Source organism: Heliangelus exortis, chromosome 2, assembly GCF_036169615.1.
Source record: "Heliangelus exortis chromosome 2, bHelExo1.hap1, whole genome shotgun sequence".
In the NCBI taxonomy this organism is placed as follows: Eukaryota; Metazoa; Chordata; class Aves; order Apodiformes; family Trochilidae; genus Heliangelus; species Heliangelus exortis.
In genome coordinates this window covers 103,023,683-103,049,075 of record NC_092423.1, presented here as the reverse complement: position 1 = coordinate 103,049,075, position 25,393 = coordinate 103,023,683, and the positions used below count along the sequence as shown (strand labels likewise).

The 25,393-nt window shown below is 40.4% G+C and overlaps 1 protein-coding gene and 1 long non-coding RNA gene across 2 annotated transcripts in view; one reads left to right on the top strand and one right to left on the bottom strand.

Annotated features, from left to right (window-relative positions):
• YES1 (YES proto-oncogene 1, Src family tyrosine kinase) overlaps window positions 1–17,909 on the bottom strand; it is a 47,335-nt gene extending 29,426 nt beyond the window's left edge. The window contains exon 1 of the mRNA XM_071737262.1: window positions 17,718–17,909. The gene's annotated coding sequence lies outside the window, so the exon portion shown is untranslated. The remainder of the gene's footprint in view (window positions 1–17,717) is intronic.
• A 5,215-nt stretch (window positions 17,910–23,124) lies between these two features.
• Window positions 23,125–24,832, top strand: LOC139793103 (uncharacterized). The gene is made up of 2 exons (XR_011724494.1): window positions 23,125–23,200; window positions 24,373–24,832. It is a non-coding gene; the product is annotated as an uncharacterized lncRNA (long non-coding RNA).
• Window positions 24,833–25,393: the final 561 nt, after the last annotated feature.

Here is a 25,393-nt window from a genome sequence, read left to right as displayed (position 1 = left end):
TAGTAGAAGTAAATACTTGTCCCTTCAGCCACCAGAGAAATGGCACAGTTCACTGGTGACTGGTCTAAAGACAGGTAAGATCTGCACAATACAGCACTAAGTCCTAAATACACAGCAAGAAGAAAGGAAAAAACAGAAGAGAGTAACGTCCTCGGAATGATCCACAGGGAAGGAGTAGGTAGCACTTTGTATTTCTAAAATATACTGGGTTTAACTCCACATGAAAATGGGTTATTGTCCTCAAGCAAAATCCTAGTTGATATCATGTGGAGACTTCAGCAATTGCTCCTTATCACACAAACAGACAGCTTTGCATTTCCTGCTCACACAACACCCAGCATTAATCTGCCATACCAAGGATGGGGAGATTTACCCAGCCATTTCCAACTGGGAGAGACTACTGGGTTTTTTTGTCCTCTCTTGCAGGGACCTGCTGGTGCCTGGCAATGTCTATTTGGTAAATCCTCAACTTTTGTTAAGGCCTGGATCTGCTACATCTGTCCTCATGTCTGCCTGCAGGATGTCAAATCTGTGACTTCTGATTTCTGCTGTTTTTGTTAAGAGAGCAGAGAACTGTTTTATATCTGTTGATGATACAAGTACGGAGTCCACACAGTCTTTGTATAGCATTCAGTTCTCCTTGTTAGAACCTCAATAACCCTTCATTTCAAAGCTTCCAACCCAGTGATTTCCCCTTGGCTCCTACTGAGGAGCAGCTCCATCCTATCTGGTGGAAGAAAATTTTTGAAGGATACAGGTTTTTATGATATACATAACCTGAAATACTGTGAGTTATTTTCCAATCCTAAAACAGTTTTCTAGAATGTTCAGGCCACTGTAGGAATATAAAAATACTCACTTCAATGCAAAAAAAAAAAAACCAAACAAACCCCAACACCAAACCAGAAAACACCAAATAAACAAAAAAACAAAACCAAAACAAAAAACCCAACTCAAACAAATGAGCAACAAACTCCATCAGCCTTTGTCATATAACTGAAGTACAGGATAGAAAAACAGAAGATACACAAACAATACCAGTGAGATTGTAATAATATCGTGTTTTGATTAAGGTGTAAGGACAGAGTCTGATGGCAGTGTGATCAAGAAGTCAAAGTTGCTGCCAATTATCACATAAAAAACAGAGATACCAAGTAGAAAGGAAGAGAAAAGGGGACTGACACTGACAGGAATCAAGACCTATAAACAGGGGAATGGGGAACGAAGAGCTTTCAAGTATGGCAGTGTGAGCAAGCATAGCACAGCATGAAAAGTATGTAAAAAGGATACCAGCCATTCCATGTGCCTTCTCCAGACAAACAGAAAACAAAAATTAGGGAGGGTATCTGCACTGCCTATCTTTTAGACCTGAAAATTTGAAGCCTGGGTCACCTTACACAGCCTTCCTGTACAGCCAATGGAGAGACACAGACTCTTCTAGACGAATAATGACTTTAAGGACACCTAATTTTTAAATTTTTATTTTCATCCCTAACATTTAACAGAAAGTTTAGAGCATAAAGAAAACTGTGTTATATGCCCTGCTCTTGTCATTATGCTTGTCCCTGTCATCACCCCCACCCCATCAAAAATTAAACCAGCTGGCAACAAGTCAGCCTTACAAAGCTAGATGGTTAGAATTCAGGAAATATGAATATACTCTACTTGTTAAGTATGAAATCTGCTGTTAAAGCGGAGCAGCTTTTAACAACATAAAATATGAAACAGGCTACAGAGTGAGGAGTTTAAATCTCAGAAACTAACTCATGTAAGAAAACAAAAGACTTCTACTCAATTGCCATGCCAGTCAAGCTAGTGACCTTTTAAATAATTTCCCTAGTTTAAACTAATGACATTTATATTCAGTAATGGACTTCAGGTGGAATTCATCTTCCAAATTTAGACATCCATCTGGGGGTGAGATGAATCATGCAGTGAAAGTGCTTATTTCTCTCCACTGACTATAAAGGGAGCCTACAGAACGAGCTCACACTCACAGACAGCTAAAGTTGGCATTCACCAACCTGTCTCCTGATAGCTAATGTTCAAGTTCACATCGCATAGTGTGCCTAACAGTTGCCTTCTTTCACTGAATTAAAAAAAAAAAAATTAGGCTAGAGAATTTTCTTTCAACAACAAGGTGAGGAAGCTGCACTGCCCTAAATTATGTTTTACATTGTATGTAAATGTTAGCAGCCACTACTTTCCCCTTGCACAGAAGTTAGCGGTCTGCACATGGAAATATAAGCACACCTCTCAAATGCCATCATTTCCTTTGTACAAATTTTAGCATCCGGTAAAATATTAAATTATAACTAATAATAAAATATAGAAATAAAACCAAATAAGCATATTTGGATATTTATTATTTGTAATATAAAAATAAAATAAAAACATAAATAATATAGTAAATAATATTAAAGAATTTTACAAAATGAAACTACATATAAAAAAAGCTACCGAGAAGCCTTTATCTTCATAACATGATGTGTAACTGAAAATATATTACTACTTCTACTAATTGCCTAAAGTTTAATAATATTTCTACAGAAAACAGGGACTTAGGATTCAAAAAAAATCAGTGACACTGTAAAGTATACTACTAAATAAAGAGCATCTATTAAGATTGAACCAAACAGTAAACATCTGCAATATGCACAGATGCCACCTAAACAAAAGGAACAGGCCACCTATATTAAATGGTAGCCTCTTGTATCACATAGGGTGAATCTTTTCAAATGTGCCACTTCTGTCCAGCACGATATTGTCTTAATATTACTTCTCCATTTAAAAGTAGAGAGGTGCTTTGATTATTTCAATAGTTATTTCAGACATGAAGAAGTAAATTTTTAGCAATAAGCTGGTCACATACAGGGGACTTAGCATGTCTGGGGGAGGGAAGAGCAACACAAAATCACCACAAAAGAGCCTGAAGGGAGAGAATAAATAACCAGCCTACTGACAGCACAGCCCATGCATTTGTCTGATCAATACCCCCTCAAAAATGCCTCTTCCTTAAAACATCTCTTTTCCTAAAGAGGCTCTATTGTGCAAGGAGCACAGACGAGAGATGTGATTGGAAGTTTATCCATTACATGACCAAAAAGGAACTATGCAGCACAAGAGGACAAAGTAATATGAAATTAAGCCATTGGCTAGCACGTATCTGCAGTCCTATCTGTGCTCTGAGCATGAATTCACAGAGATTCTGTATTTTGGTGGCAGGCACAAGGTCAGACAAACAAAACAATATGTAACCAGTGGCCCTAAAAAGACCCCCTAAATAGTTTAAGCACCCTATTTTGTGCCAAAGTTTTGAGTGCTACTGCTAGGAAGGATTCTGGAAGATGAGTAAGAGAAAATTTTAAAAAGGAAGGGGGCTTTATAGCAAAGGAATGGCCGTACTGAGCCACGGATCCAAAGGTCCATGTCTATTCAAACACCATCTAACTGCAGCTAATAATGGATTCCAAGTGAAGCATGTAAGAACACAATAAATAGACAGAAATGCTTCCCCAGAATACTCTTTGAGCCCCCAACAGTTTGCAAAAGCAGGATTTCCTGAACAAGAATAGGTATTTGCATCTGATGATTCTTCTTCCACTAAATGGCAGTTTCCCTCTGCACTGATGTAATGTTTAGCCTCCTTACATTCCTGAGGCAAGAAATTCTATAGCTTAATTACATGTTCTGTCGAGAACCACCTCCTTTTGTCTGTTTTCAATTCATCAGCTGCTAGTTTCATTAGATACCTCTTAGTGTGTGTGCACTAAAAAAAGACAGTGATTAAACACTCACTATTTATGTCCCGTTGGCTGCTGAACACTTTACAGGATTCTGTCACACCACTTTTTGGTCACCTTTTCTTCTGCAATGAATTCAGACTCCTCTTACAGAAATTGTTTAATAGTTCAAATCTGCTCTCCCTTAAAACTTCAACTACATTCTTTTTGAGATTATGACAGGGATAGGGGGTGAGCAGGACAGAATTACGTAAGATAATTTTTTTTTTTAAACAGTATAATCATTATTCTCCCTTTTTTCCTTAACCACTTCTAGTGGCAATAGTCGGCATTGAGCTCAGCTTTTTAGATGAAAAGGCAAGCTCGCTCCTCCCTATCTCCAGATACACCACACGAAGCAATTTATGGGAAATTTAATCTGTCTTTTTTTACATCCAACTGCTGAACAGGGTCAGATCTGCCTGATGCAATGCCAGGGTCTGCCTTTCCATCAACTACCCATCAGTACAGTGTGTGAGCTCACTTTTCTTCAATTTCCTTTATTAACTTGAATATTCTCCATTAACATAACCCTGGAAAATTGTTACCCAGGATCCCTCTATACTCTTATGTACTCCAACTCTCCCTTTCCTATATTTTAGTCATTAATTTAACCACATAAAGTCCTTTTCTCCTACCTTATGGCTGCTTCAAAAATCTTTGATGGGGGCCCTTGTCAAATGCCTGTTGGACATCCAAGTAAAGTATTTCTATCAGATATTACTTATTTATGTGCTTGTCTTTAAAAAACCTCCAGTGAGGTTGCAAAACATGACACCCCTTCCCAGCAGGATCTCAGCTCTTCCTCAAGAATCATGTTTATCCATGTTGTCTTCATTATTATTTAGACTGATCACTTAGTACAGAAGTTAGGCTTACTGATCTGTAGTTTCCCTGAAGCTCTTTTTTCTATTAAATAAAGAAAAAATAAAATCAGGGTCCCATACAGGTTAAGATTATAGATAAACGAGTTCATATCTTAGGTAGATGTTGTATTTATTGCTTACTGTCTGTAGCACGATGATCCTAGTTTGCTTGCCATTTGGAAAGCTGTACTTTTAAGTACAAAAGCATCTCTAGAGATATAGAAGTGTTGGGTTTTTCTTACCCTAAAGGTAAAAGGTTTAAGCAGTATCTTTGGAAAGATCAGCACATGATAAAGATTTACCACAGCACTTTATCAAAAAAACTCTTTATCTTTTCAGTCTGTAAATGACAGTCCCATAAATATACCCTTCTATGCAGTAGAAGCCACTGAACTATTTAAGAGTTTTCCTAATAACAAAAAAAAACCAACCTCAAAACAACAAATGAGCTTGTGAAGTTTTTCTTTTGCAGATGAGAATGTTAAAAGGAAGTATAACTTTTAACATTTTGCTAGAAGACTGGAATTGAGAACTTCTGTGGAAATTACAACCAACAACCAGGCAACCTGAGACAAGGACAAAACTAAGACAATTTTTAATACACACAAGTATCTTCATCCTCACCAATTTTGTGAAGTTGCAGTCTTTTTTCACAAAGTCTAACTGCCCTCTAAATCTGGAGTCCAGGTTCATCCAAGTTTTCTTCAGCATAGCATTGACTTTCATTTTATTTTTTACTCACAAGTCCAGAGACAAAGAGTTGAAAATTAGTCCCATCTTACTAAACTAATCAGGTGTCTTTCTATGAGGCAAGTTCAAGTGCTAGGTTTTCTTGTGATCATATTTCTATTGGTAAGATGTTAAACATAATAGTGTGTTTAAATATTTCAACTCTTAAATCAACTCTTTTAGCTTCTTGTTCATCTGTATATTTTTTATTAGTCTAACAGACTTTTGTAGTTCGAACACCAACAGAACAACAGCATGGGCTCTTCAATTCTGTATATTTAGTCAAATGCAAGGAGAAAAACAAAAATCCGCCTTAACACCATTGATAAAGAGACCATTGGAGGAACTGTCAAGTTAACATCCTAAGTTTTTACAGCATTAAGAAGAAAAAAAAAATTATGCTGTCACAGATGATTAAAAACCACCTTTCAAAATATGACATGAAAACATCTCCTTGACTTAAAAGTCTCTGGTGCTGCTTAGTCTTCCAGGCAGCAGACAGTATCCTCACTACTGCTGCTATGGGAGCAGGGAGACAGAGCAGACAATAAAGCCATACAGACTTGATACTAATAGCAGAAAGATAAAGAGAATGATGATGACCCAAGAGAATGATGCAGTTGCAGAGTTGTCTCCTCTCTTCCCAAGCTGTGATAAGAAAGCTGGTAGAAACAAACAAACAAAAACTGGCTAGCAAAACAAACAAAAATATTCTACCTTTCAACACCTGTATTTTGTTTCATTTCAGCCACCACACTTACTGCTGTGGACTTATTAAATCCCTTCATGAATATCACATAGCTTTAGATACAGGGGACTTCTGGAGGTCACCTACTCCAAAGCCCTTGCTGAAAGCCATGCCAGTGACAGTTAGATGCTCAGGGCTTTCTTTGTACACTTGGGCTGTGAGCAATCACCAAGGATGGATGAGACTCCACAATGTCTTCGGATCACTTGCTCCAGCATTTCATCACCCTTACAATAAATAAATCCTACAATGAAAATAAGTTTTTTCTTATGTCTACATGGAATTTCCTGTATTACAGTTTGTGACCACTGCCTCTTGTCCTGTCAGTGAACCCTACCAGGAGGACCTTGGCTGTGTCCTCTTTATTCCACCTCATCAGGGATTTCCATATGTGAGATCCCTCTGAGCTTTCTCTATTCCAGGCTAAGCAGTCCCAGCACTCTCAGCATTTTCTTAGGAGAGATGCCCCAGTCCCTTAGTTGCCTTAGCAGCCCTTTTGTTAGACTTACTTCAGTCTGTCCACGTCTCTCTCTTGTCTGGGATCAAGAGATCCCAGAAGCAGACACAGTGCTGCAGGCATGGCCTCACCAGTGCTGAGCAGGGAGGAAGGATCACTTCCTCAACCTGCTGGTAACTCTTTTCCTAATGCATGCAGGACACCTCTGGCCATCTTTGCTGCAACAGCATATTGCTGGCTCATATACATCTTTCCCACCAGGACCCCCAGGTCCTTTTCTGCCAAGTTGCTTTCCAGTTCGTTGGACCCTACCATATATACCAGAGCCTGGGGTTGTTCCTTCCCCAGAGCAGAATGTGACATTTCACTTTACTGAACTCCATGTGGAGTCTGTCACCCAGTTCCTCCAGTCTGCTGAGGTCCCTGTGAATGGCAGCACAACCCTTTGGTCTATCAACTGCTCCTCTTCAAACTTGCTGAGGATGCTCCTCTGTGTGACCACCTAGGTCAATAATGAAGGTGTTCTGGTATTGAGCCCTTGCGTACTCCATTAGTGACTGTCTTCCAGCCAGACTTTGTGCCACTGGTGATAACCCTTTAAGACCCACAGCCCAGCCAGTTTCCAGTAGCTCTCACTACTCTCTCACCCAGCATGTGCTTCATCAGTTTGTCTACTGTGCTGAAAGCCTTATTAAAGCCAAGAAAACCCCTATTCACTGCTCATCCACCCAGCCAGTCAGTAATCCAATCACAAAAGGTGGTTAAACATGATCTCCCCTTCATAAATCCATGCTATACTGGCAGCTCCCAATTAACTTTTAGTCTTTTCTTATTTGGAAGTTGTTCTAGCTCCTGTTCTTTATCTTCTCCAATCAAAGTGTTTTTGCTGATGTATACAACACGCTTACTCATTAATAGCTGCATATCTACTAATAGGGATGTCCTTAAAACAACTAACAATCTCAGGGCACTGCTTAACAAACTGCTTATTCCAGCCAGGCACTGAAATAACAATGCTTCTTTTTTTCTCCACAAATGTATCTAAATTAGTAGCAATGTTTTTGCAGCTGTAAGTCCTAATGATCTCAGAGAAACAAGGAAAACACCCTCCTCCCCACCCCCAAAAATACTCCGTTGGGAAAATACTAGTTTACCAGGCATACCCTGCAACCATCATGTCTGTAAGAATTTTATCTCCTTTAAAGTGAGCTTTATATTAACAGCCTCCTTTCTACACATCAAGTATAATCTCCCGATTTTGTCAGGCTCATGACAGAAGTAGTGCCTTTTTTTAGATCTCCTGGCCTCCTTGAAAGAGAGACATAAGGAATTTCAGGGAACATCTTTTCCATGTTTATTCCTTAACTTTTTTTACCTTCTCTTTTCCCTTTGGAATTTCAGTGAGGACATATCACACCACAAACTACGATAAGAAAAGGCTGGCCCTGACACTTACCAGGGAAGAAAAAAAAAATAAATTCACAGCACCAAAACTTCAGCATTCAAGCGATGGTGTACCCTAGACAGTAAACATCCTTAACTAAAAACGCATAAAATTTTGGCAGCTAAAGTAGCAGTGCAGTTTTTTCTAAATTCTGTCAACTTCTAAACATTTGCAGGTAGCAGATAATCCAGTAGCTAAATGGTAGCTCATTTAAAGCAATGGCAGACCCCAGTAGTGGTTTTACACTGTATCTATCATACATCCCACTACGTGTTTCAAACACGTGTTGTGGCATTAAACTGAACTGGAAGAGCAGATTACAACATGAATCCCACATTCTTTTACCAGTTTAGTAATGTACTGCCAAAAGAGTCAATTTTAAAAGCCATGTTGTAGATTTGGCCAGGACACGTCCGCTGTAGTTCCGACAGACCAAGGATGATCATCTGACATCAGTTTCTGGGGTCCTAATACTCTCTGCAGCCAAGTGGTTGACTAACATACTTTAAAGAAAACTGGATATCCTCCCAATCAGATTATCACAATTTTAAGGCAGCTGAAGCCCTGGGCCAAAGCTAGTTGACAGCATCCGTTTAAAAACTCTTTCACACTTGTGCAAAGTTAAATCAACTTGGCACCCTCTCTGGTAGGCAATTGTCTCCTTAAAGTATGAACACTATTCATCCAAGTGAATTGCTGCATTAAGGGGACAGTTGGCTGGCATGGGGAGGACGGGACTGACTGACAATGTGCCTTAGTCACAAAGAAGTTGCAGCAAGAGTTCCTAAGAACCAAAAAGCAGTTAAGACCCTGAATAGATGAACTAGCTGAAGACCACAAAGTACAGGATGTTTCTGGGAAGATGTTGGTTGTTCAATAAGCTTCCTAACTATGACTAACCTTAAAAAAGTTTTTATGTCTTGTTTTGTAAATGTAGGACCTCAAGCGTTTCAAAGAATTTCATTTTACTACGTAAGCACTTAAAAACAATTAATAATGCAGAAGCAGTTATTTGCAGAGGATTTTTTTTTTTTCAGTTAAGTATGCTAAATGGCTAAAGGCTCTGTGGATCTGTACTCTTCCCAGGGAGGGGATTTTATTTCACATGTGAAATCTTAATAAAGAAATACAGAGAAGCATTTAAGGATTCATTCTCAAATTATTCTAAGGAGATTACAACGTTCCAGTACCCCTTTCCTTTGTGGAACTTCGAAGAGAAAGTTAAGGAAGCCATATAGTGCTTAGGTCACTAAGCACAAATAATCACACAAGCTGTAGAATTAATTCATGATCCAAACAGACACCAGAAGCACTGAAAGAGAGACTTGACATGCAAAGGTGACAACCTATATATTTTACAAGAAGTATATCAGGGTATTACATAAGTAATCATTATATTTGAGCTCATTTTTCAAATATCATTTTTTCATTGTTTGTGTACACAACACAAATACCATTGTGTAGAGCATACGAAACAGATGCCAAAGGCACTGATGTATACTGCAAAAGTCAGTAGGATTCCTATGGATACCACCACCAAGCACACAGGATAACATCCAGTCCAGCTTTAGGTGTAAATTAATTACTCTCTCCCTACCACAGGAAGACTACAGAAAGCAACTCAAGATGCCAGCCTGATGCTGAAAACACAAAGCCCTCCAAACCCCACAAAAGTTGTCATATAAAGTCTATTAATAAATTTCAATAGTATGTGGATCTGTTTCAAGTACTCAAGGATTAACTCCTGGAAAATTTCTAACAGTTTATAAAGCATTTGAGGTTTTTTCACAAGTATTCTTATGCCACATAGACCAAAGGGTTCATAAACAGGTTTTCTAGCTTCTGTAAAATATTTGGAGTCAAAAATAAGCGACATCATACTCACTGCTCCCTTCAGAGAAATAGTGTAACTGTACTATCTAAATGGAAAAAGGAAAAAGTCTTTGATCCATCTGCTAAATTAACCTAGCTGTCTGAGCTAACAGATCCAATTTCACTGCCTGTAAAAGCAGGCAACACTTCTTTGTCTTCATTTTATTCTCTAATGAAGTCTAAGTCAATAGATGTGCCTCTACTTATCCCAGAGGACAATTTCCTTCTTTTGTGTAAAACTAATCCAGCTCTCCCTGAAGTCAAGAAGAATTTTGCACTTGACTTCAGTGTGAAAAGGGATCAGGTCCTAGAACAGTAATGCTAAAATATCTCTGAATAAAAATAGGTTCAGATTTTCTGCTTCCTAATTAGCTAAAAAAACAAAACAAAACATACATTTGATTTGACTAAACGGGCAATTTAAAAAAAAAAGAAAAAAACTCTGATTTCCATTTCAGGTTAAAGTATGCGAATAGTTATTTTACATGGTAATGTTTTTAAAAAGATAATATAATCCCATTAACATATTCTGTACTATCTAATGCATCTACCTCATCTTTTCAGCTTCAGAGGAACTGATGCGGAAAAAGTAACAATTCCTCACCTCTAAGAGACTTTAAGAGAAGCAGCAGTTTAATGGTATGGTTTCCAAGCTGCAGAAACCATGCAGCAATAACACATTTTTGAATCCTCCATCAGTGCTGTTAAGGTCTCCTAATGGACATTTTACAGTGTGATCAGTCCACTGGCTCAAAAATTTTGTCAGGTTACTCTGTCAGCCTTAATATGATTTTATTCCATCCCCTACATTACCTGGTTACCAGGCTCTATGACACTACATATAATGTGGTAAAAAATATTTACTTACAAGAATTTGTACAACAGCAAAAATAAAATACAACAGACCTGCACAGATAAATTAAGTAATTTGCTGACCACATGCTATGTTTTAAAGGGAAGTTACCTTTCTGATGACATTTGTTAATATTTAAAGTGGGGAATTATTTTTAAAAATTGTAACATCAATTTATTTTAAGACCTAAATTTACTGTTAGGATGACCTATATTAAATTTTAAAAATACTCAAACTATGTTGTTTAGTCACCAAAATCTTAAACCAATTCAAATCACCAAACTGGCAGAACTCATTCATAACCACCTGGAATGAGAATTTTAACATCTAAATACCTAAAGTAACATAAGCTGTTACAAGTGTAGAGAATGCATCTGCCCCTACCTCAATTAATATTGTTTAGATATTAGTTCACTAAAATCTGAGAAACATTTAGGGAAGATAATGTTTAAAGACACAGGAGGGATTTTTGTTCATATTTTTAAAGAAAACAAAATCTTGAAAGTATAACATCTATTAATTCTAACACCTTAGAGGTCTTGGTGATGCAAATTAACAAATTAAAGCTAACATTCTTTTTTTTGTAAATAAATCCATCAGATTTAAAACAAAATGTCTTTTGCCTTTAGAATTCTTGCTTTCTACATCCTTATCTAAAGGGCAACATATTATCAACTCGTACCTTAGAAATGCAATGCTGGTTATTTAGATGAATTTCAATCAGAATTTCCATTCAAATACCACTGAACACAGATCAGGAAGAATAATGTCTTGCATATAAAGTGGGCTTTCATTGCTTAAATAATTATATATATAGCTTAAAAGGATTATTAGGACACTTTATTATTACACTAAATACACATGCAGAAAATCCATGCCCCTGGCAAAATGCTAACAAGATTAGTGTTTCTCTAACATATGTCAATGTCTTTTACTGACCAGTAAGACTCAATCTTTTAATTTGGGAAAAAGAATAAAGAAGCACAAGTATAAAACTAACTTAAAATAATCATTTACAATAACCATATAAAATCAAGCTGTCATGTTTGCTAATGTAAGTCACTTCGTATTAACATGGCTATGGTTTCACCATGCATGCATCAAACTTCAGAATGCTGTCTAAATGATGTCTAAGCTAAATGTGTGTGTGTGGGGAGGAGGGGGGGAGGTAATCAAAGAACCCTCGATTTAGTACCAATGCAAATTCCAGAATTTTTAAATACACCTTTGTATGAACAAATCCAATGTTTCAAGGAGAATAATTTTTCATCTATAAACCATCACTTGTCTCATTTTATGTCCATCATGGTAGTCCAGATCAATCAGTTCTACAGATTTCTACAGCATACAAGATAAGAAACACTTCCTAAAAGGAAAGATTGATATCTTTAGCAAATTACATAATATATATAATTATTCAGCAAGCTATTTTGAAAGTTTATCACTTTCGATAACACCAACCCCTATGATTTATGAATTATGTTTTAAGTGTATAACTGTACTTAAACACAGTACAGAACTGTATAAGTAATTAAGTAATTTAAAAAAGCATCCCATTTGATATCATTTGAAAAACCCCAGAATTTTTTAAAAAAAACCCAACAACAAAAAGCCCGGACAAAAATCCCACTAAAAAATAACCCTTTTTTTTTTTTTTTTTTTTTTTTTCCACACACACACACACACACACACACACACACACACACACACACACACACACAAATGCACACACATACACACAGTGAATATATTAATACAATACTTACTTTTCAGGACTTAAAAAGTATGCCTGCTGGGGTACTGTTGCTGCCACAATAGAGTATGTGTGTCAAGCAAGCTAAATTGCTAAAAACTAATTGGAAAGGAGAAGAGTGTGCAATGGAAAAAAGAGCAAGGTGTACAGAAAAACTTTGCAGAGGTTTTTTTTTTTTCTTCTGCTATGGTTATAAGTGTCAGCCATGATTTGTTTCCAACAAAATGTTCTTCAAAAGCTAGCAGCTACACTTAACTCAGACCGGTTTTTCCTGTGTCACATTGTAAACATAAATATTAATTTTGTTATCTAACCATACCTAGAATAACTTATTAAAAATGGATTGTTCACTATTAATTTGTTTTAAGTCTTCTTTTTCCTGGCTGACTGCCAGAACAGTTCTAATGCTACACAACTGCAATACGCAAGAGAATCATAGTACCCTCTAATTACTCTTTAAATACCTTGCACAAGCACTGCCTTTTCTTACATTCATGAAGGCATTAAGTAGGGTTGAAAATTTCAAAACCTCTGGCCCAATACTGTATTTTTCTTCCATAAACTGAACTTCAGGTGCACAATCAAAAAGTCTGCCTGAACTATGGGGCAAACATTTGGAACGGGACTGAACACAACCACTGTCCTCCACTCCAATCCTTCTTCTGCTCCAGGGTCATCAAGCCCTGCTAAGCAAACCTGAGACCTGATTGTATTTACGCTCTGTCATTCACAGCATGAATAAAACACCATTACCTTCTCAGTTTTGCAAGATTAGGTGTTTTGGGCACATTCAAACAAAGAAAATTAACCCCACTGAACCAATGTCTTTCAGTGTCAATACTGACTTTAAATCTGATTAATGCCAATAAATGCTCCTGGATGTTTCCTTAAAGCAAAGCTGAAGGTGCTGATTTAAAAAGATTTACTTATGTGGATGTGCTTACTCAGCTGTGCTGTCAATGGAAGTAAATTAAGTTACTCACTTTTATAAGCCTGGTCTAACTGATCCTAAAACTTAATACAAAGGATGGCTCAACACTTCTGAAGAAACATTTGTTTTTCCCAGACTCCTCCAGACTTCTGGTGTGAAGAAAGCCACAGAAACATGTATCTTAAGCCACAGAAGTTTTTCATCCCCCTGAAGTACCAACTCAAAAACCAAATTATTAGACATTCAGTAACACCATCAGAATTCAGAATTACGTAAACATTTAAGATACACATGTAGTCAGTACAGATATTATTAGTCTCATCTAACACTATTACATAAGCATTTGCCTTCCAAAAACACAAAGATAAAATACAGCCAGCTTAGCAAAAATTTTATCTCATTTCCTATGCAACATCTTAAGAGTGGTCAAGAAGCTGAAATACAGATGATGCCATTCTGAGGTTTTAATGGTCATTACTTCCTCAGCACTCTCCCACTATACCCTGTAACATTACCTAACACTACAGTCAAGAAAAATCGAAACAAAACCTCAGTCTCAGCCACAACAGTCAATGCAGCCTTGGAGCTGGTTACTGATGGTCCCCATGGCTGCATTCCCCTGGACTGCAGGGCTCAGGGACCCTCAGCTCCAGGGCTCATTTCAGCTGAGCGTGACTTTGATCCACTGACTTTTACGACACGAAATGAAACACAGTGCTCTCTCTGTGCAGGTACCTACCCCAAGTGGCAACAGAAAGTATTTGCCACCCTATTTCCAGTTATCCTTTACATTTTTAAAGAATATGCATTTAAATCTAACGGGAACAAAACTCATGCATAAGTAATAGTGTTTACTTACTTAACTTCGAGCATTAACATTACTATCGTCTTGATTTCTGATCCTGCAATGAGCCATTCGTGTTAACTCTACCTAAGGGTGCAGCCTCACTCATTTTGATAACTTGCTTTGGTGCCAGTTTCTTCTTTGATGCTTTGGCACCATTAAGGATAAACACCCATAGGTGGAAAAGGCAGGAAGGAGGACCTCTTAAAACCTAAAATTAAACTTGTTCTACAGTTAGTTGACAGCATCTCTTCAATATGACATTTTTCCCTACTGGATTCAGCATACATATATAGAAAATTGTTCAGGTTTGACTTCAAAAGCTGGCAATTCATAATACAGCCTGGAACCCTACAGCTCTATGTCACTGGTTTAAATGCAACCAGGGACTGAAGGAAGTTACCATATGGCAACTGTGAAGATGTGTGCATAAAAAATTCTAATAAAAAAACCCAGTGGCTGCCACATCATAAAATCTATTACTATAAAACAGTGTCCTACTGGCATTTTCAAGGAGAACAAAAATAAACATTGAGAATGAGCTACCTACTTGTATTTGGAGGTGGTTTCTCCAAGACAAAACCCAAACCATTTTGTTACAGTAGTTTGAGAAACTACATTTCTCCCTCACTAATCAATCTGTTTCATCAACTAGCAGAGCACTTCCAGTACTGGAAGCCTGAAACCTTTCATGAGGGCTTCAAAAGAAGCCACAGAGCATACTTGTATGCATGGAAGGTGTCCTATCTGAAAAAGGCTGCTTGATGCGATGCAGCAGAACAAGGACGCGTTCCTAAAGTAGTCTTTGTGTTGATACTGACATCAATTTTTAAATTAACATCAAGGCAGCTTACTCAAACTGTGATCAAAGCATGAGGCAAAACAGTTGGATCCAAGTGGGGAATAGGGATGAAAGAGGATAATACTTCTAGCTAAGGGTTTGAAGACAAGGAATTATTTCTTGAAAATACACAGCTTTGGTCCATAGATAGCACATACAGGAGAGCAAAACCACAGTTACTTTGTTCATAAAATAAACTTTGACCACATAAATTGATGTGCCACACCACAGACTTTCACACTGCTGTCACATGATGGCCATCATTTCTGGAGCTAATAGAGTGCTGACTTCCTTCTTTGGGAGCTGCAAGAAGTATGCAAAGCTCAAAATAAAGAATATTCTTCCAGTGTAGAAGTATAGTTCTCTGCTCTGCTGCAGGAATATTGATAAAAAAACCCTAAACTGTTAACTGCAGTTTTTCAATAATTCTGTTATACAGTATGCAGTACACCAAAGATTTATTAAGTATTTTTCCAGTGATTTCAGATAACTTAGCAACTTAAATACTCTTTCAATTTTGTTCATTTTTTCATAGCCAAAGAACTGTTGTTAGGTAATAAATATTCCCCTGAAAATCTCTCTTTGTAATATGAAATACAGATTAAAGCTACCTTGGGCTTACCACTCTTATTCCAAATGAAGTTTTTAGGTTTCAAAGAGTAGCACTGGTGTGTCCAGATATTAAAAAGTTATTGAAAACTGGACCAGTTCTGCAAGCAGAAAAAAAACAGGGAGCCCCCAGCTTCCTGCACTAATTTCCAGCTTAAGACAGCACAAACTCACTGGCATGCAGGTTAAAAACTCTCTTCTACCTGGCTTCCTTACTTTCACAAATTTTGTAGAAATTGCTCACCTGGCAGACCTCTGCTGCCAAATTTGTTTGAAATGGGCCAACTGCCAGAAGAGCTATTTAGAGGGACTGACAGCACACAGGTACTGCAGTTGTATTTAAGTTACACCTCTTGTGGAAAAGCTAAAGAAATGCATGGAAAAAATACTGGCAATCACTGCTACCAACTGGTTACCCTTTCACACACCTGGTACTGCTGAATGATCTTTGAAATTCAGCACAGCACTGGGCAGCACTGCTCCCTTTCCCTTCCAGTCTCAGATGCTACCTCATCCCAAACTTAAAACCCAAACCCTTGCTGTGCAAAACACTCCCATAGTCTCCAGTGTGCCCCACGTTCAGCAGTGAAGCCTGCAGAAACAGTTATGGTACAACAGTGCTAGCGAGTGATAATTAGAAAGCCCTCTTCTAGAGCATAATTTCAAAAAAATTAAAGACTTTGAGTAAACTTTTGTGCTTCCCTGACTAAAGGTCATCTTTGCTTGCAGTATTTGCCTGAAATGTCACTCAGTTGCCTATGAATTACCAAGAAAAAAAACCAATACACCTTCTTCGGAAACATGCACCAAGTTTTAAACTGGTTTTGGATCATTCTGACATGCTAATGAAATCCAAGCATCTATTTTTTTTTATTAATTAATTACCAGGCTCTGATTAGGGTTAAATCCAGCAGGTATGCCTGAATACACCTTCTTAACAAGCATGAGGTCCGGAAACATTTATAACATATTTTTCCCAGAGCAAAGTGGCCCTTACCCTCACGAACACCAGACATCTAGAAGGGACCATTATGAAATGAATACGATAAACCCGTGTATTTGTAACACCGTATAATGGAGGAGAAGACAGGCGAGCCCTTGGCCTGAGAGGCAAGGGGATGACTTCACGCACAGTAAGCCCGGGGGTCCACACTGCACAGAAAGTTGGGGGCAGCCTCCGCGGGAACGGGGACCTGCCTGTGTCCAGCACATTTTTCATTTTCATTTAAACCGTAAGGAAAGACGAGGAGGCTTGATGAGGTGTTACGGTTGAACATTTAAAATTAGCGACTCAGAAATTTAAAGCAGTCGTGTTCCTGCTCCATGCAGGGATACAAACCAGAACACCGAGGGAAAAAACCCAAAAAAACAAAACAGTAATAATAATAATAATAATAAAATAACTGCACGCAGGGCCAAGGTACAGGGGACTCTCAAAGTAATTTCCTGAATTGCGCCCTTTTACATCCTCCGGCTCCGGCCGGCTCTGCCGCACTCACCGCCTGCGCCCCGGAGCTGAGCGGGGACCCGGCTCACTCCGAGCACCGGCCCGGGCTGCGAACGCCACCACCGGGGAACGAACAGCAACCTACCCGCGGCAGCCGGGAGGGAGGGGGCCACGGAAGGATCCCAGTGGCAGGGGGGCGGCCTCCCCTCACAAACTTACTTCCCCTCCGCCCGCCCCCCGCAGCCAAACCCGCCCCGGGCGGCGCGCAACGCCGCGGCTCCCGCCTGCCCGACCCCTCGGCCCTGCGGGCGGAGGCTCGGGCCTGGCAGAAAGTTGATGAGAAACTTTCTGCAGAGGAAGGGGCCAGGGGTGAGGGACGCATCCCACCCATCCCGGGGCGCAGCGGAGGGGCCGCCCGACGGGGAGAGGCCGGGGGGCGGGCGGCCGGGGCCTAGCGCCTCGGCGGGCGCCGCCGCCGCCGCCGCCATCGCGGCCGCCTCTCCCGCGGGGCGGGGGAGCGGGGACGCGGCCGGGTCCTCACCTGCCTCTCCTCGGCGTGGCGGGTGGGAGAAGGAGGGGGGGAGGGAAGGAAGCGGGGCCCCCCCCGCTCCTCCCGGAGCCGCGGCGACCCGGGGAGGGAAGGGGGGGAGGAGGGGAAGGGAGGAGGGACGAGGAACAGGAGGAGGGAGCCGGGCGCTCCGGTGCGTGCGGGGAGCCGGAGCCTCGCTGCGGGAGGAGGAGGAGACTTCCCGCCCCTACGGCCGGGCTCTCCGGAGGGCACCGCGGCCCCTCCTCCGCGCCGTGCTTCCCCCCGCCCCCGCGGCCGCCCCATGCGCCTCGGGCCGGGCTCGCCGCCCCTCTTGGCCGGGGCAGCGGCCCCACGCCCGAGTCGGAGGCCACGGGGAGGAGCTGGGCGGCCCCCGTGGAGCCCGGGTGGTGGCGGCTGCAGCTTCCTCAGCGGCGCTGCGCATGGAGCCAACATGGTGGAGGGGTGCGGGGGCGGCGGGCAAGGGGCCGGGGCTTGCACTGTCCCGCGGCTTCGAAGGCGAGGGGTGGGCCGGGCCGGGCCGCGGCTCCGCCGAGAGCAGCTGCCTGCCGCCGTCCCCCTCTCCTCGGGAAGGACCCGGGGTTGGGTCGCTGGTCCCTGGCCGGAGTAAATTCGGGGGCGGGGGGCGGCCTGTGATGCTCCCCCGGCTGTGAAGTTGCTCCCTCCGCATCCTGCCATGCCCGCTCAACCCTTTATCGGGCAGAAACATGAAAGATTCCGCAGCTTTCCGTGTGGTGTGGGAAAGGCGAACCAAAATAACTTTAAAACTCCTCAGCCAGGCGTCTCCAGGTGGGCCACGGCTCAGGCATGGTAAATTTGTATTCTTAGGTCAAACATGGTAAAAAAACGATCCTTGTGAAGTGTGGGTGATGCAGGGGACCACCGAGGCGTCTGCGGCTTGGGATCCTTCTCTCGGAGAAGCCCAGTGCTGTACAGCAGAATTAAACCTGTCGCCCAAACACCGAGCAAACAAAGAACGAGCCTGTAAATTACGCACCACTAACTCTCTGGTATTTTGTGTTACGGGTTTTCCACTCCTCGCAATTTCAGAAGTCAGCGTTTGGCATTTAAGAAATGAAAAACTAGTTTTATGTCAAGATGAGCTTCATGGAGAAAGGTCTTTCAAATGCATACAGCCTTCAGAATTCCAGACTGCAGGAAGAAGAAAAGAAAAGGATAAAAAAAAAAGCCCTAAAGAACGAAAGTTACTGAAGTTTATGTGAGCTAATGGGCAGTTTTTTGTCTGCGTTTTCTTGTATTGTTTTTAGCTCTCTAGTAGGCTGATTTGGCACAAGAACAATCTTTAAGTCTTGTGCCTCTTTATTTGATTTGAAGGCTGGATATAAAACACTAGTTCTATTGATCACTAATGTTCATGTAACAAATTTTTGAGCTTTAAAAAAATTTGAAACAGGGTGTTCAACTTATCTTCCAGGCAATACTGTGAAATAAAGCTATTTGTATTTTTTTCAATTTAAGATAAAACAAATGCATGTATTTGCTTTTACCGGACTATAAATATACTAAGCAGTCAACAAAATAGAAAGCAAAAGTGTGTTAGATTTGGAGACTCCTTACCATAAATCATACTCTTGTAATTCTGTTAGAGTGGTGGAGTTAATCATGTTCCTGTTCTGTCAGGAACCTAAATCACAGCATACAGAATTGATTTTTAATTTACAAGTCAGCAGCAAGTTTTACAAATTGAGCTATGTGATGAATTACTTAACTGAGGAGTGTTTGTAGCTTGGCCAGGGCTCTGGGTCCATTGTGGCTTCATGGCACTGACTGGGTGTACGGTGATGTTGAGTAAGACCAAGGTTTCACCTCCACTACCTGTTGTGGTTTGGGTTTTTTTTTCTGTTCACAGGCCAGCATTGCTGCACGGTTAATTTTACAGCACAGTGGTAAAACTTACATGTGTGAAAAACAGCATGAGCCGTAAATGTGTCGTAATCTTCATTATGTTTCAAAGTTGCTCATTTTTCTTAAGAAATTTTCAGCTTAGGGCTAAAGCTTTATAGTTAGAGGCATAGTGGCTCTTGCCCCCTGTCACTGTAACTTGGCTTCCAGGTTTCAAGCCTTGGGTGGATGGGTTACGTAGCTGTCCTTTCTCCCTGCACCTGGTTGTGCCTCGGTGGCACTTTGTCAGGCAGCGCTTGCCCCAGATGATCTTCAGACATCTCTCCCAAGCCCTGGCTTTCTGTGATTCTCAGGCCATCACACTTCTCCTGTTGCTTTTTCTCCTTTGCACCAGCGTAAAGAATTAATCGGTGGGTTTCTGAAAGACTGAGCCTATAACCCTGGTCTCCCCTCACTGTTCTCGATGTGTGCAGGCCACAGACAGCACTGGGGCTGCACCAGTGACCAACTTTGGACAACTGTGGAGAGACTGGCACGCTTAAGTTCAAGCACAGGGCGATTAAAATAGCAGAGCAGTTGGGGAAAAGGCGAGGTGGCCAGCTTCATAACTGAGAACAAGCTCAGACCCACACCATATGGGTGTGAACGAATGGATTAGGGTTTGAGTCTGGAGGCTTGGAGGCCAGGCATGCTTTCATTGCAGTGGAAAAACTGGCTGTGTCTTAAATTGTCTTGCACTTGTTACTGACAGTCTGAGCGTTCCTCATTTTTATAAAAAAAACCCTTGAACAGGTGACTTGAAACCATCAAACTGCTGGGAGTTCTGACTGTTGAATCCTGCACTGGAGGGGACTTGGGGCATCATTGCCACCTTCTTCCTGCGTGCCAGCCTGCAACCTGCCCCCACGTTTTACCTTGATGAAACTTCCTTAGGCTGCTGCTCTGCTGTTGCTGAGTGGGCTGAAATCTGTTGCAGTGCTGTGAGTGCCATAAACCATGCAAGTGGACACTGCTTGGTTTTCACTCAGGAGGCATCAGCTATAACTGGGACCAGTTTCAGCTGAGAGTCAGCTCAAGCCAGTATCTGCTTTTAGGATTTCCCATCCCATTTATTTTACTGGCTTAAATTAGTGAGTTTTACTTTGTACAGTAAGATGAGGGAGGAGCTGCCCTTGTACACTTTAGCATGGTTGGAATGTGGTGTGAGATTCTGCTGCTGTAGGGTTTCATTGCTGCTATTTGCTGGATAGTTTGCCAAATAGCCCTTCAAACAGTTTACTAACTCCTCAAAGCGTGTTAAGTTTTTAGTTGTCATATACACAATACTTGCACAAATAATATGGGCAGAATGTAGGCTTCTTAAATGCAGGCTGTGTTTTAAAATTGTCATATACTTGTGTTAATTTCTAAAGAAGGTAATTTTTAGAATTCTAAATGTTTTGGGGTTTCTTTGCTCAAATTACTAAATGTTTGGTAGGATTAAGTACATATAACACCAAATAAAGGGATATAATTTATGAATGTCAACGCAAATAAGGTATAAGAGCAGAAAAAAAGGAGGAGGAACAGAACACAGATGGAGGAACTCCATCCTGTCAGAGCAGACTAAGATAGTTCAGGCATTGATGTGGGATCACTGATTTCTGATTGAGAAACACAGGACATGTGTCCTGAGATTTTAAAGGCGATGGGCAGAGAGATTTTTCTGAAGAGCTTTAGTGGTACATGCCAAAGGTTAATCTGTGGTATACATTATAGTAACTTGGAAGCATTGAGACATTCTTGGAAACAGTTGGCAAGATTGTTCCCCAACAAATCAGAATAAACAGAAAAATAAGGTGGTGGTTCATGGTGTCTTGAAAACAGTTTTTTCTTTTTAAAGAAAACATGTTTTGCTGGATCTAAATTCATTCCTTCATTTTGACAGGTGATTATGATAGTCAAGGCCTCGTCCTAGCTATCTCTTACTCTTCAAAAGTGTGGAAAGTAATGGCATTTAACAGAGCATCCCCCCAAATTCATGGGCAAAGTTCCCTTTGTTCATTGTACTGTGCAGTCATATTACAAAAGCACATCTTGGAATTAATTAGTATTAGTCACATGGTTACTTTCAAGCACTTGCATAAATATTTTTAGGAATAAGGAGTTTAGCAAAGCATGGTTAGTTCTTTTGAATCTAAATATCCTAAGTGTTACTCGAATAAGTAGGTAGTTTTTGCTTTGTTATGTTAATTTATTCAAGTGAAGCTATTAATAAAATCATTGATTTTTTAAAAAAAGTTACCTTCCTTGGATATAATGCAAAATATAGTAATTCAGTAAGGAAATAGTGCTAAGTTAGTGCGTGATGGATCTGCCATTGTTTCCTGTTCTGAAGCAAGTATTCTATTCAGGCTTCATGTTAAATTTCAAAATGTTTTCATCACGAGTGCCTCATTTTACCTCAAAATGCTTCTGCATCTCCAAATGCCCGGGATCTTTGCGTTTGGTTCACACATCTATTTGCAAGATTAAATATTCCCTTCTTTCTTGAATAGCATTTCTTTTTGATCTAACAAACTAATTACATGACTAATTACATTATTATAGTGTTAGCAAGTGTGTGGAGGGTTCCTTTTGAAAAAGATTGACTCAGAAATTGCATTTGAAACTATCTGAAGTTACTTTTAAAAGCATGTTGGACTTTAACTTGGAAAACCCTGTACTTCCAGAACTGTTGCTATTTACATTTGTGTCACATCCAGTTATATCAGACATGCTGGATTACATCGTATAATGAAAGCCGTATTGCTGTTCTCTAATCTTTATCTCTTTATATCCAATCTCCTTTGAATTGCACATGAGTATTTCTTATGGTTACTTAAAATAACTACTGCTTTTGTTTCAAGGGCAGTGCTGTGTATGATGAACCCTTAACACTCAGCCCTGCTCTGGCAGGAGCTACACATCCTTTATCTTTGGTTCTTGCATGATTTCACTTGGAAGCTGTACAGTACATTCATTTTTTTATTATTATTTTTCATTGAAATTTAATTCATGAAAAATCTAAAGCCTGTGCAGTCATATAGGTCTAGAAAATTTTGGTGCATTTACTTGGACCCCTGTGCTCTTCTGAGAGATTTGGAACATATGCTCTTCTACTACAAAGTGGGTCATATTCACTCTCATTCAGAAACAAAAGGGACAAAGCAGTAGAAGGAAAAGAAATTCATGTGGTAAAGCTGCCCTGAGCTAACTTTGGTTTTGACATCACTGTCATTCATAGCCTTTAAGAGACTTCTGATTTCATTTGCTAGCCAGTGTAAAGGAGCAATTTCTGCTGACTTTGAAGACTTGCACAAGTATGTGTTGATTATATTTACCATGTTATTCTTGTACATTGTGCTAAGTGATTTTACTGTGGTAGAAATGCTTAATGATTTTGTTAGCTGCAAAATCCAAGTTAATACAGCATTTAGAGAGCCCTGCAAGGGGATTCTGCATCAAATTCTCTCTCTTTTTTTTTTTTTTTTTTTTTTTCTTTCCCCCAGGAATACCCTGCATTTTATATATTGATATATTGAAAATCATGCCATTACAGCACTTCTGTACATGACTTCATAGAGCTAGGCCAGGTGAAGCAGAATTCAACAACTTGCTTTTTACAAAGACCTCACAAGTCTATATGGAGTCTTAATGTGGCCAAGTGGGACCAGCCTTTCCTAATCAGCCTCTCCTCTGTCTATCCTCTTGTTCTTATCCTTGTTACATACCCCTGTCTTCTCTGCCCCCCATCATTGGTAGTCACTTCGTATCACCAGCTTTTCTTGAGATTATGTATGGGCCTTTCCTCTCAGCTGCTACCCTGACTAAAGACGGACATATTCCTCATGCCTTCGTCAGTGCCTTTTATTATGCATTAATACTTCACAAATACTCTGTATTTTTTTGTGCCAGGTTGTTATTCTTGCCCTAGTTATCCCTAAGGGTAATTGTCTGTCAGAACCCTAGGCACCAGAAAGCCTTCCTTCTTAATTTAGAGATGAATGTGATAAATTTTTTTGTTTTGGGGGTAGTTTCAGGAGCAAAGTTTTCTCCTCAGTCTGGAATGCCAGACTAATCTTTGGAGTGGAGCATCAATGAGGATGGGGCTGTTGGCTGTCATGGTGTTCACTGTTACAGGTGGACATAGCTATCATGCACCATTTAGGGATCCCAGAAAACTAGGCAGCCATCAGATGTGTGTTTTGTTTGTTTGTTTGTCTGTTTGTTTTTCCCAGCATACCCTCATTTCTCTCTTATCTTCTATTTTCTCAAAACCATTCCTTCAGCTGGAGGTTACAGTCCTCTCAGGTCTGCTGGTATAACTACAACCATAATATTTTCTGAGTTTGCAGTTCTGCCAACATGATCTTACTCAGTTTAAGTCTCTTGATAGTTTTCTAAAAAACAAGGTTATGCTGATGCAGTTTTTCTAGGGAGTGACAGATATACAGTTGTGTTTACTGATATGAGAAAAGAGGTAACAACCCAGGGAGGATACCAGTCATTTCTTCTCCCACCTCAGTTTCAGCTGCAGTCAGAACAGTCTGAATGTTCTGAAACTTTAGAATTTAGGAAACCTCAATGTGATTGCATTGATAAATGTGGAGAGAGCAGTGGTGGTGGGGAGCAGGGAAGACTAGAGGGCTCTCTTTTCCTGATAGTTAACTGTTACTTGGCTCTGCGTGCATCTTTTCCAGTTCCCACCTGCTTCAGATCAATACCCTTTTGTTTTCTTACTGCTTTCTGCTTTGCTCCCCTGAAGCAGCTACAGCCTGTTCTGTTCTTTCCTGATAATCTGTCCCAGGACAAATGAGAGAGTCATGAACAAGGCAGCTGAGGTAACAACTGCTCAAGAAGAGGCAACTGTGAAAAACCTAAATTTTAAAATCTAAAAAACATATTAAGAGATGGAAGAAGCCTGGGTTTATTAAAAGCAGAGCTGGAAGCCTTTCCTGTTACCAGTGATTGCTAGTTCTGCTTGTAAGAGTTTTCAGTATAGCCACTCAGCTTTAACTTCTTAGGCTAAAATTGTTCTTGGGAATTTCCTTCCCCAGTGCTCTGACACTTGCAATGTGAAAATCTGCACTGTCATGTTAGAAGGAAGCAGTTTTGCCAGCTGATTAGTAGAGAGGCACCTCTACCAAACTGGGTGCAGTTGTTTGAAATTTAGCAAGTCTCCCATGCTGATGTCAGGGCTGTGCCTTTTGCAGTTTCTCTTAATATCCACACCTGACCTGGTGGTAAGGAATCCTCGGCACAGTTTTGCTTCACACTTAGCAGCTTAGTAGGTCTAAGGTGAGTGCTCAAAAAACTCTATCTGCATATCCTCCCACAAGTCCTACTCGCTCAGGAGGCTGGAGAAGCTCCTTTCCAAGGCTTCAAAGGCCACCCTGAGCCAGCATTTCTTTGCAGTGAGGTAGAACACGGACCTGGGATGGACCTCCCACCATGCAACAGCTATTGTGGGAAACTTGTACCAGCCCTTCCCTTCTCCACCCCTTGTTTACAAAGAAAAAACATACAGGAATGAATAAGTAAGGAAGAATCTGCTTCTGACTAGCTCTCTTTTTGTTCTGTGGGCTCCTGATTTGTCCTGCTGTATTTTTACTGTGCTTCTTGAGCATCTTGCTCTCAAGGGGGAAAAGGAGCAGAACAGGACCCAACCTGATCATGGCTTCTCAGAAACTCTTTTTCCCTTTTGAAGAATGTGAACAAAAAAGTTTAGGAGAACTAAGCACATGCCATGAATTCAGAACAGGAAACTATAAAAGAAAATATTTTTA